Here is a 13577-nt window from a genome sequence, read left to right as displayed (position 1 = left end):
CCTCCCCGGGTGGATAACCCGGGCCACTTGGCCTTAGTGGTGGCTCCTCAAGTGGGAGGATATAAGTTCACAAAGGTGCTCATGGATGGAGGCAGCAGCATCAACATCCTCTATTATGAGACCTTTCGCCGTATGGGGTTGGTTGATAAGAACCTCAGCCAGTCAAACACCATCTTCCATGGTGTAGTACCTGGTAAGTCGGCTTATCCAGTTGGCAAGATCGAATTGGAAGTGGCCTTTGGTGATGAGAACAACTACAGGGTGGAGAAATTGACCTTTGAGGTGGTCAAGATAAGAAGTCCATACCATGCTATATTTGGACGGCCGGCTTACGCCAAGTTCATGGCACGGCCGTGTTATGTGTACTTACAGCTCAAAATGCCGGGTCACAATGGGACTATTACGGTTCACGGCAGCCGGAAAGTGGCTCTGGAGTGTGAGGAAGGCGACGCGGCTTATGCAGAATCTGTGTGTGCTACAGAGGAGTTGAAGTTTTACAAAGACAATGTTGACCCAACAGATATGACCTCTCTGAAAAAGCCAACCACAGAACAAGAGCCGGCAATGAAATTTAAGTCAGCTGATGAGACTAAACTTGTTGATTTTGTTCCAGGTGACTCATCTCAGCAGTTTAGCATCAGTGCAAATCTGGATCCAAAATAGGAAAGCGCGCTCATCGAGTTCATCCGTGAGAATAGGGACATCTTCGCGTGGAAACCTTCTGACATGCCAGGTGTACCTAGAGAACTCGCTGAGCATACTCTCAATGTTGATCCGAAATTTAAGCCGGTCAGACAGTTCCTTCGGCGGTTTAATGAGGAAAGGCGGAAAGCTATTGGTGAAGAAGTAGCCCGGCTCTTGGCGGCCGGGTTTATCGTTGAAGTTTTTCACCCAGAGTGGTTGGCTAACCCGGTGCTCGTACTCAAGAAGAACGGCACCTGGCGGATGTGTGTGGACTACACGGACTTGAACAAGGCGTGTCCGGCTGATCCTTTTGCCCTCCCCCGTATTGATCAAATCATTGATGCTACGGCAGGTTGTGCACGTTTAAGTTTCTTGGATGCTTATTCTGGTTATCATCAGATCAAGATGGCAGTTAAGGACCAGGAGAAGACGGCGTTCATCACTCCCTTTGGAGCCTTCTGCTATGTGTCTATGCCCTTTGGACTCAAGTGTGCACAGGCGACTTACCAGCGTTGTGTGCAGAACTGTCTTCATAAACAGATCGGACGCAATGTTCACGCTTACGTGGACGATATTGTGGTTAAATCCATCAAAGAGGAAACCCTGATAGATGATTTAAGGGAAACCTTTGATAATCTCCGGGTCTATAAGATGATGCTTAACCCGGCCAAGTGTGTCTTTGGTGTTCCTGCAGGCAAACTCTTGGGCTTCTTGGTTTCTGACAGAGGCATTGAGGCTAACCCGGAGAAGATCAAGGCCATCACCTCCCTGGCTAAGCCGGCGTGTATAAATGACGTTCAGCGCTTGGCGGGTCGCATCGCTGCGTTAAGCCGGTTTATAAGCCGTTTGGGTGAGAAGGCCATGCCCTTATATCAGTTGATGAAGAAAACTGATAACTTTGTCTGGAATGATGCAGCTAATACCGCCTTTGAGGATTTGAAGAAGCAGCTGGCAGAGCCCCCAGTCCTTGCTGCTCCGATTGATAAGGAGCCCTTACTACTGTATGTGGCGGCAAACGCACGAGCCGTCAGTGTGGCTATTGTGGTGGAGCGCAAGGAGGAGGGTAAGGAGCATCCGGTTCAGCGGCCGGTTTATTATGTCAGCGAAGTGCTCATTGAGTCCAAGCAGCGGTACCCGCATTGGCAGAAGCTGGTATATGGTGTGTTCATGGCAAGCCGGAAACTTAAGCATTATTTTCAGGGTCATCCCATCACTGTGGTCAGCTCTGCCCCCCTTGGCGATATCATTCAAAACAGAGAGGCCACAGGGAGAATTGCTAAGTGGGCTATAGAACTTGGACCTCATGGTCTCAAATATGTGCCACGCACTGCTGTTAAATCTCAGGCCTTGGTGGATTTCATCAATGATTGGACAGAGTCACAAGTACCCGAGCAAAAGCCGGATAACACATATTGGACCATTCACTTTGATGGGTCCAGGCAGTTGGAGGGCTCGGGGGCTGGCGTTGTATTGGCTTCCCCTAAGGGTGACAAGTTCCATTATGTGCTACAGTTGATGTTCCCTTGCACTAACAATGCGGCTGAGTACGAGGCCTTGCTCCACGGTCTTCGGATGGCTAAGGAGATGAGCTTGAGCCGGGTAAGGTGCTTTGGTGACTCAGACTTGGTGGCTCAACAAGTATCAGGCAAGTGGGATTCTAAGGATCCTCTCATGGCGGCTTATCGCCGCGAGGTTGATGCCATTGCTGGGCACTTTCAGGGCTACCAAGTGGAGCACATTGATCGCAGGAAGAACGAGGCGGCTGATGCTCTAAGCCGGCTGGGCTCTCAGCGAAAGCCGGTGCCGCCTAACACTTTCCTGGACGTCCTGTATAACCCTTCAGTTAAGTTGCCTACAGAGGAAGACTTGGCTATCCCTGACCCGGAGGCACGACTGGTGGCGGCTCTTCATGTCATACCAGACTGGACAATGCCATATCTGGCTTATATAACCCGGGGAGAGTTGCCTGAGGATGAAACTTTGGCCAGGCAAATAACCCGGCGGGCTAAGTCAATGATCGTTATCGATGGCGAGTTGCATCATCGCAGTGTTACAGGGGCATTTCAGCGTTGTGTCTCCCCTGAGGAAGGTCAAGAGATCTTGCGTGAGATCCATGAAGGGGATTGTGGCCATCATGCCGGCTCAAAATCCCTTGTGGCCAAGGCTTTCCGTCATGGTTTTTATTGGTTGACGGCTCATGCTGATGCAGAGGACTTGGTCAGTAAATGTGATGGTTGCCAAAGGTTCTCACGACGGGCTCACGTGCCGGCTCAGGAGTTGAGGATGATCCCAATCACTTGGCCCTTTGCGGTCTGGGGGCTTGATATGGTTGGGCCTTTTAAAAGGTCCAAGGATAAGAAGACCCACCTCTTGGTGGCAGTTGATAAATTCACAAAGTGGGTGGAAGCTGAGCCAGTTAGCAAGTGCGATGCAGCCACGGCGGTTCAATTTATGAAAAAGGTGATTTTCCGCTTTGGCTTTCCGCACAGCATTATAACTGACAATGGCACCAATCTTTCCAAAGGCGCCATGGAAGAGTTTTGTCAACGAGAGCATATCCGACTTGATGTTTCCTCAGTGGCTCATCCTCAATCCAATGGTCAAGCTGAGAGAGCTAATCAGGAGATTCTGAAGGGCATCAAGCCCCGGCTTTTGGTCCCTTTGCAGCGGACGCCGGGTTGTTGGGTGGAGGAGTTGCCCTCCGTCTTATGGAGTATCAACACTACTCCTAACAGGTCTACAGGCTTCACGCCTTTCTTCATGGTTTATGGAGCAGAAGCAGTCCTTCCTAGTGACATCCGTCACGACTCACCTCGCGTGGCGGCTTACGTTGAGACGGATAATGAACAGGCGCGTCAAGATGCTCTTGACTTGTTGGACGAACAGCGTGATGTGGCAGCAGCCCGTTCAGCGATTTACCAACAAGACCTGCGCCGTTATCATAGCCGCCGGGTCAAATCCCGGGTCTTCCAGGAAGGCGACCTTGTGCTCCGGCTCATCCAGGATCAAACAGATGCACACAAGTTATCCCCACCTTGGGAAGGGCCCTTTGTGGTCAGCAAGAACTTGCACAACGGGTCATATTACCTCATTGACATTCGGGAGCACAAAGATTCACGTAAGTCGGAGGAAGAGACCCGTCGGCCGTGGAACATAGCTCAGCTTCGGCCTTACTACACTTGAGCCACCGGCTCTCGTGGTGTACATATTTCTCTCAGCCATGTATATATTATGATAAGCAATAAAGCAGGACCTCTGTCCTTTTTTCTCCTCCAAATATGCACGTGTTGTTTACATGATGACTTAAAGGAGGATCCGGCTTATGATCGTATTCGAATCTAGCCGTAAGCGGTAAAGTCACTTGGGGGCTTCCTGTTCAAACATGGGTCGTATTCGAACCAAAGAGAACATAGCTGTCGATACCCATTTGATTGGCAAAGTGTCGAGCTCATTGGGAGGTTACCTTTGGTCATATTTGAATCATGGTTTACCCCCTCTGAGAACCGACGTGGATCGTATTCGAACCAGCGTCGTTAAACAATTCTAAAAGTCACTTGGGGGCTTCCTGTTCAAACATGGGTCGTATTCGAACCAAAGAGAACATAGCTGTCGGTACCCTCTTGATTGGCATCGCCACACCCACTGGGGGCTATATGATCGTATCCGAATCTTGGCTTAACCCCTTTGGGCCGGGTCTCTGGTCGTATTCGAACCGGAAGCCCCTAAAGTTCCTCTGCTTTATCACAGGTTTACTCTGATTATGTCAAGGTGTGTACGGCCGGGTCTCACTTTACCGGCTTAACTTGGTTTACAGTATTCGTTGAACGCCATGGGTGTCATTACGACAGGTAAATCGGAGTTAAGATACCAACCTTGTTACCCGGGTTATCTAAACCAGAAGTATGCTTACAGGCCGCTAAGTGTATTATTACGGCTGTGTTAAGGATATAAATGAGGACCAGTCTTTTTTGATTCATATTCCGGGTTATCTATCCAAAACACCTGATTCTCAGGGCGGTAAGCTGCCTTGAGACTTGTGATTTGCCTTTCTATGCAGGTTATTTAAAGGCAACTCTTTGAGGTTGAGAAAAACAAAGGGATGGTTATAACCCGGAGAAATGTCAAAGAGACAACTTCAAAGGGTTTTCGCATTCAATACGTGCACGATGGCACGGCAGAAATGAACTGTTGCACCTATTCTATTACAAAAACTCATCAAGTATGAGACGGGTGGAACATTGTTTGGTGAACCGCCAGCCGAGTCACGATGCCCGCTGAGTTGAAGTCTCCGGCTCGTTCCTGTCTTCTCCTCCGGCTGATCCCAACACCTGGAAGGTTGATGACTTCCAGTCGATGCCGCTGAGAGCTTCGAATTGGGCTTCCTCGTCAATTAACCCGGCCGGGTCAATCTTCGGGGCGAAGGTGTGCTGACGAGCCGGAGGGATCAGGTTGAGGGCTTCATAGCGAGGGGTTGGAATCCTCTGATTCTCCGCATCATAACCCGGCTGGTACTTGGTCAGATCTGTGTCGTTCCCGATAAGGGTGGCCACCGGGCGTACAGCCTTCACGCACGCTGCGAAGTCCTTCTGGTCGAAAGCTGAGCCGTCCTCCTTCAGACTTGGATAGCCAAGGGCGATGTCCGCCGGGTCTAACTCCGGCAGGAATGCCTTGGCCCGGCTCAGCGCGGCAATCGCTCCAGCTCTCGCAGAGGCCCGTCGCAGCTCTTGGATCCGCTGAGGCAGAACGGCGAGCCGGCGCAGGACTTCTGCCAGGTGAGTCAGCACCTCGTTGGATAGGGCCACCACAGCTAAGGCGCGCTGTGACCCGGTGTAGAGCTGCTCCACTAGGGTGTACACGGCCTTTAGCTTGGTGACCACGCTCTGGTTGATGTTGGCACTTCTGGGACCTGTTTAACAGAATCAGATAAGCCGGTGATAAGGATGAAACATGAGACATAAACACTCTACACTTGATGACAGCCGGTGAGGCGACTTACCGAAGATAGCGGCCACCATTTGGGAAACCTGGCGCTTTAGGCCGGAGAGCTCGGCGGTTTTCTCAGCGAGAGCCTTCTCCGCCTGTTCCGCCCGGGTCACCAGTGCGGCCTTCTCTTCGACCCAGGCTTTTCTCTCAGCATCAAACTCGGTCTTCAATTTTTCTTGAGTGGCGATGCTGGATACAAACTTGGCGTTTGCCTTCCGGGTCTCCATCTCCTGCATCTTCAGCCGGCTCTTGAGATCCGCAAGGTCCGCCTCTAGTTTCTTGCCAACAGCCTGCATATATTTCCGGGTTATTAACAGTCATTATATAAGTCCCAAGCGTTTTCCAAGCAAAGACACTTGGCACTTGGGGGCTAATGCATATTGAACGTATCTATCTACATACTGCCGGCTCAATTGAGTAAGCCGGAACCTAAGTCTACAACATATTCAAATCATAAGTCGTCGACTTGGGGGCTAGCATGGCAAAGGTAACTATGCAGTAAGTAAGAAGGTGGCAGAAGGATACCTCAGATTTTTGCTGGATCTGGTTTACCATGGCGACCTCGGCGTCCCGGCTCTTGTGTACTTGGCTGATGTAGCCAGAGACGAGCTCTCCAATGCTCAGGTTGCTGTAGTTGGAGAGGTCCAGATTCACCCGGTGGGGCTGCAGTAACTCCCCCTTGGCGGAGCACTTGGCCAACACGGTCGGTCTCCCCGGCTCAACATACTCCGTCCGGGTAATTACCACGTCCGGGTCGTCTGCTGGTGGAGCTGAGCCGGAGGCCTCCGGGTTAACCGAAGCTTCGGTCGTTGCCTTGGTAGTTGGGGCGGTGGCTTCAGGTGCCGTGTCCATTGGAGTGGCGGCTTCGGGGGCGGAGGCAGCTGGCGGTTCTTGGACTGTCACCGTCGGCTCAGGCAAATCCGGCACTCCGGCCGACTTGGTTTTCTTCACCCTCTTGGTGAGCTTTGCTTGGGCACTGAAAGAACAACAAAGGTTAGTACAAAGCATATGAGTAAAGATCAGAACAACATGAGATGATTGTTGTTACCCGGGCGCGGTCTTGAAAGCCGGCAGATTTGACTGCATGGAGTCACCCGAAGAGGGGGAGGTCTCCTGATAATTGGAGTCAGAAGAGTTGAGTGGCTGACGGATAACACCCGCCAACGGGTGAAAAGGGTACAAGTGGGAAATAACCTCAGTTCGGCGCTTCCTTGTTGCGTCGGGTAACCCGGCGGAGAGGTCGGTGTCCTTGTTGGCCCGGGTGTGACGCCGGCTTTCGTGAACCTGTTGCTTCAAAAGAAATTGAGGGTCTTGATGAGCTAAAGGATGTGAAAAGCTTACTTTCCGGGTTACCCTTCGGACTTTCAGCTGTGGCAAGGGCTCCGAGTCGGAGGAAAGTGACATTACCTCTTCAACCACCGGGTTACTGGCGCCGGTGTCATCCTATCAATGAGCAAGTGTTGATAAGGCGGACAGCAACAGACAACAAATACAACAAGAATTTAAAGGTTTAAGGGTTACCTCTGACTCGGAGCTGTCGCTTAATTGCATCAGCTCCGAAGCAGTAGGTCTGCTTCCTTTTTTGCGAGGGGCGGTTTTCTTGGCGGCTTTCTTCGCCTTCCTGGCTTTCTTGGCCGCCTCATGGTCATACTTGACCCGCCAGAACTTATCATCAGCCTGAAAAATACAATGAGGAATTCTTAAACAGGTTCAGATGAAGGTTATATGCAGAAGAAGATAAAAAGTTAAAGTCAGCGGCTTACCGCTGGGGCTGGATTGGTCTTGCAGAAGGGGGCTAACCCGGTCCTTCCGCAGTCTGCCAGGCTCTCATTTAAAAGAGCCTTGGTCTCCTCCTCTGCAACGTCTTCTGGAAGATCATTACGGCTGTGCCTCTGAGGGTCATCCTTTCGCCCTATGTACTCACACATTAAGCCGGGGCGGCGGCTCAACGGGATCGCCCGCCATGAGATCCAGACCCGGGCCAGGTCGATTCCGTTCAGACCGTTGCCTAGGAGGGCTTTGATTTTGTTGATAGTAGGAAGCAGAGGCTGGCGCTCCGCTTGAGTCAGCTTGTCCGACAGTGGGTGAGTCGGCTCCAGACGTGTTGGGCGAAAGCCGGGCAGCGGGCTTTCATCAGCCGGGGATGTATCTTGGCAGTAGAACCAAGTCATGTTCCAGTCTTTGGGGTGGCTCGGCGGCTCTGCATAAGGGAAAAGACAGTCCCTGCGCCGCTGGATGGAGATGCCACCTAACTCCAGACTTGGCCCATTGGCACACTCATTCTGGCGGTTTAAGTAAAACAGCTCTCTGAAGAGCAGCAGACTTGGCTCTTCTCCAAGGTAAACCTCGCCGAAGACTTGAAAATTGCAGATGTTGGATACAGAGTTGGGTCCTATATCTTGAGGCCGCAAGTCGAAGAAGTTGAGCACGTCCCTAAAAATATTTGAGCCGGGCGGTGCGAAGCCCCGGCTCATATGATCTGCGAAAATCACTACCTCCCCGTCCTTTGGCTGTGGTCTCTCTTCTGACGGGTCAGGGGCACGGTAGGACATGATTTCCTTCTTAGGCAAATATCCGGACTTAACAAAATTGGCTAGGGTTTCGTTGGTGACGTTGGACCTCATCCAGTTGCAAGTGATGGGAGCCTTGGGAGGCATGGTGAAAGTTGGCGGTCTATGACAAAAAGGAAAAATGTCCGGGTTAATTATAAACCGGAGATCTACAGTTCAAAACTAAGGTGGCGGCTTATGAAGGGGACTAATGGTATATACTCAAATACAGTGGATTATTTAAGCCGGAGGATTCTACGAAGCATGGTTTTCTTTAAACCGGAATTATAAGCCGCCAAGGTTCAATGGTTGCAGTTTTTACTAAGTGTGGTAAAACAGGTTTCACATATTGCAGTAACTTTTTTGGATCAAAATGGTCGGGCAAAAGAAAAAAATTCTAGACCTAGAAACAGCAGTGAGGGAGTTCTTGGGTTCAAACAGAGTTCTTATGCAGTTCAAGGAAGGCTACTTGCGTGTGAAATGGATCTTAAACAACCACCGCACTAGTTCTATGCAGGACTAACATCAAGCAGGAGCAGTAACTAGGAGAACTACCGAACTTGCGGGCAATGGTGACAAACACGAAGAACGTGGATGAACCCTACTGCAGATCTACTCTACGGGGTGGTGAGAACTTACCGGAGCTGAAGAGGTGCGGGAGTCGCCGCCGTTTATCTGGTCCGAGTCAGGGTGATGCAGCGGCCAAGGTTGATGAAGACCGGAGGCGAGGCGACGGCGGCGGAGTGCGAGCTCAGTGAGAAAGGCAGCGGCGCGAGGAGGAAGAAGAGAGCGTGAGAAGAGCCCGTCGGGCCGGCCTATTTATAAGGCAAGGTCATAAGTGGGCGCGAGATTCAAGGAGACCACGGCGTGGTTATCTCCCCCCACGACGCCTCGATTTTCGGAATGGCAGTAAAAACAAAGATCCGTTGCGGATCTTGTGGAGTAAAAAACGGGCTTAATGGAAGATGACGTCACGGCGGATTATCCGGAGTCCAGAGGATGACATCACGCCGGGTTATGGCCTTCACATGAATGGTAAGCCGGAGATTTTTTCTGTCGGCAGAGTTGAAGATTGACATGAGCCGGCTCAAATCAATCTGGGGCCTAATGTTGAGGATATAGACCTTAGAGTCACCCGCCAGGAGGGGCCGGGTTACTCGTATGGTCGTTGCCAGAAGCCCGAAGCCAAGCTTGAAGACGATGGGCCAGAGATGGGCTAAGACCCGGATATGGCTTAAAGCCCGTAGTTACAATCATTATTATGGTAGAACTTGTAGTGTAAGGCAAGTATAGTTGAGAGTCCGAGCCGGACACTCTTATGAGCCGGCCGGGACTCTAAGGGCTGCTGGGCGTCAGCCTCCCTATATAAAGGGGCGACCCGGCAGCGGTTTAGGGACGACAGCAATCTGATCGAGAGCCGGGCATAGCTGTTTAGCTCCCTGGTGATCGTAACCCTAATCAATACTACCTCAAACTGGACGTAGGCTTTTACCTTCACTGTAAGGGACCGAACCAGTATAAACCCTCGTGTTCCTTGTCCTGCATTAACCCCTTCAAGCTTCCTAGTTGCGATGGCTCCACGACTAAGTCCTAGCTCGAGGACATCTGCCGTGACAATTCCACGACAGTAGCCGTGATGGTCTCTTCTCAGCGGAGTCCGGGAAGTGAACACGGTTTCTGGGTTATGTTTGACGTAAGTAGGAGTTCAGGATCACTTCTTGATCATTGCTAGCTTCACGACCATTCCGTTGCTTCTCTTCTCGCTCTTATTTGCGTATGTTAGCCACCATACTTGCTTACTCGCTGCTGCAACCTCACCACTTTACCCCTTCCTTACCCCTTTAAGCTTTGCTAGTATTGACACCCATGGTAATGGGATTGCTGAGTCCTCGTGGCTCACAGATTACTACAACACCAGTTGCAGGTACAGGTTATGCGATGATCATGACGCGAGAGCGATGTTACTTGTTTTGGAGTCCTTCTTCTGCTTCTTCTTCGATCAGGGAATAGGTTCCAAATCGGCAGCCTGGGCTAGCAGGGTGGTTGTCGTTTGAGCTTCTGTTTATGTTTCATCCGTACTCGGATGTTTATCATGTGTTTGATGTATTGATGTATTCCTGCGGCATTTGTATGCCTTGTATGTATCCCCATCTATTATGTAATGTTGATGTAATGATATCCACCTTGCATAAGCGTCTTCAAGATGCACTTCTATCCTTGGTGGGACCTTCGAGTTCCTTTAGGATAGGGTCGCATCAGAGCCTCGACCGACCCTAGGAGCCCCCCTTGTTTGATCGTATAGTTTGGCCATTGTCGAGTCTAGAAGAAAACTATTTCTGAGTCTGGCTATATCGGAGAGTAGGAATTCTTTTTACTCCTCCGCCCCTTCGTCGCTCTAGTAAGGAATCTTGACGTAGGTGTTTTGAACTACTCCTCTCCCCCTTCAAATTTTTCTTTAGGATCACGCGGTTAGCTTTTGTTCGTTGTCCATCCTCTTGTCAATCCGGTGCACCTCTCTTCGAGTGGTTTCGTTCCTCGTCATCTTTTGTTAGATTAATCCTCATCTCTTTTCAACCGATGTTGTTCCCTGTCCAAGTTGCCGTTGTTTTTTCCCGCCCTCCCACCCCTTTTATTCCCGGAGTCCGAGCCTCTATTCGAGCATCTATTTCATTCGTACGGAGCTTCTTCAGCCTTTCCTCAATTATTTCAACCGGTGAATTCTCGTCTCGTTTGACATTCTTCATCTCTTTTCTTCTTCGATGGATTAAATTCCAATTTTCGGTAGTGATTATATTCTTTTCTCGGCTCAAATGTTTCCCGTTGCTCGTTCCCCTCTCATCATTTAATCGTTCCGGAGTGATCAAGACATCTCAGGAGATTTGGCTGTGTTTGAATTAATTCAAGGTTGTCACCTCATTCAAATATTTCAATTGTTCCGGTGCATCATCTATCTCTTCAACAATCCTTTTTCAACGGTGATTTCTCTTAAGTGGGCCCTAACCCACAGGTCTTTTCCCAGGATCTTACCTGACTCTTCTAATTTTCCCGGAGTTATTCTCAAATCCTTTTCGAAGTGTGATGTAAGTATAATTTCATCAGTCAGACGTTTTTCCAAGATCAATTTCAAATTATTTTCATTGTTGGCTCAACCTCTTTGCTTTTCATTCTCCCGGAGTATCTCAACAATTTTGGTGTTATTTCTCATCGTCACTCTCAACATTGTACATCGAAGTAGATTTTTTCTTAAATCTTGTCCGTTCTCCCGGAAATTCGCGGTGCTAGCGCGATGGTTATCCTATCAAATTGTTTCCAGTTGTGCAATCCTTTTCACCCATCCGGAGTATCTCAGGAGTTGTTTTCCGTCTCTATTATACGGAGGCCTCCATTTCAGAATATTTCCTCGTTCTAAGTTTTCAAATCCGTTCTCCGATTATTCTATGTTCATGCCTTTTCGTTCGTCTCCATATTCTTCCGGTGCTTCGTTCAAGTATGCTTCAATCAGCTCGCGATCTCTTCTTTCAATTGCATCTTGATTCCCTCAAGTATATTCGTGCTTTTCCTATTTTTCCCAGGGAGTCATTCTCCTTCGTCAGTCAATTTTCAGTTCTAACGGTGGTTCGTTCAAGACCCCTTGTCATTTGTAATCATATCAATTAATTCGTTCTTTCCAAATCCTACCGGTGGTTCATGAAGACTTTCTCAAGTTTTGCGCTATATCCCCCCTTAATCTTTCCAACGAGAATAAGTAGTATGCAAATCCATTGTTTCTCATCAATTTAATTGGTGGAGGATAAGCATAACGTAATCCTTATTTTCTTTCTTCAAGTGGTTTTATCTCTTTTTTCGGAGATTGTTCATCTTATCACATTCTCGGTTCAAAGTGTTTTTCATCTTTTCTTTTCCGGAGTTCCAAGCTTCTCGTCGATTTCGTCGCGAACCTCCATTCAAATCATCACAATGCTTTACCTTTATTCTTTTCATACCTCAATTCTGTCTCATCACCCTTTTGTTACCGGAGTTCTTCACGGTGGCTCGTCATGATTTAATTCATTCCTCAAGTGTTCATCAAGATTCTTTTGGAGGAGCTCAAGTATCTTTTCTTCTTGCATCTCGAAGTGCAATTAATTCTCTGTATTATTTTCAAGTGGAGTTTTGCATTTCTTCGTTCTTCTCAGCTATCCAATCATTTCCGTTTGTGGCCGGTTATCACCTTATGATCTTGAGATGTTACCTATAAGACCACAACAAGCTTATTCTTTTCGTTGTTGATTTTCTCAACAACTCCGTTCAATCCTTTCTTCTAAGGTTGCTTTCTATTTCATTCGTGGCACAAGTTGTCATTTTCTTCTCCGTTCTCTTCATTCAACTCTTTCAATTCTTTCCGGAGGTTTTGTGTCATGTCTTCATCAAGTGTCATTCCATCTTGTGAAGTTGTTCTTCTATTCCTTCCATTTTCAGCCGGAGTGCTATCAAAATTCTTTCGTTCTTATTTCTTTTTTTTCTATCTTGTCCTAACCGGAGTGGTTTCTAATTCAGTCTTATTCCTTGAGCTTTTGCTTCTTGTCTCATTCAACATTCCTCTTTCCTACTCGAGTGTTCTTGACTTTGTTCATCCTCACGGTTTTGTTCGTTTTTCACCTCATCCCTTTTCCCTTCCGTCTCGGTCCTAAGATCTCGGGACGAGATCTCTTGTTAGTGGAGGAGTGTTGTAACGCCCCCGAACTGATGCGCCAGGTGTCTTCCAGTTATTCGTCGTTGTTGCCATGTCATTTGCTTGCGTGTTGCATTTTGCCATGTCATCATCTGCATTGCATCATCATGTTTTTCAAAACTTGCATCCGGTCCTTTTCCGCGTTGTCCGTTTCGCGATCCGACACTCTCGTCGCTCCCGTCGCCCCTCTCAGACCTTGTTTCGTGAGCGGGAGAAAAACGTTCTCGGAATGGGTCGAGTTTTGCCGAGTGGCCTTGGTATAGCATCGACAGGCCGCCCGTCAAATTTCGTTCCATTTGGAGGTCGTTTGATGCCCCAACGGTTAACCGCGTAGCCCGAAACCCCCTTCTCTTTGCAGCCCAGCACCCCTTGACCATAGCCCATGAGCCCATCCTAACCCCAGCCATGCTCTCGGTCGTTCGATCACGATCGTGTGGGCAAAAACCGCACCCCATTTAGACTCTCCTAGCTCCCTCTACCAATAAATATGTGCTCCCCCCCGGATTTCGCGCAGTCAAACCCTAAAACTCCTCCCTCACCGCGCCGGACATGTCCGCCGCCTCCCGGACGAACCGCGCCACCGCCCCCGCGCCAATCCCAGCGCGCCACATGGCATTCCGCCGTCCTCCGCCGCCGCGGCCCGCGGAGCT

The sequence above is a fragment of the Triticum aestivum genome, chromosome 6D (assembly GCF_018294505.1).
Source record: "Triticum aestivum cultivar Chinese Spring chromosome 6D, IWGSC CS RefSeq v2.1, whole genome shotgun sequence".
In the NCBI taxonomy this organism is placed as follows: Eukaryota; Viridiplantae; Streptophyta; class Magnoliopsida; order Poales; family Poaceae; genus Triticum; species Triticum aestivum.
Note: the sequence above shows the minus strand (reverse complement) of the source record.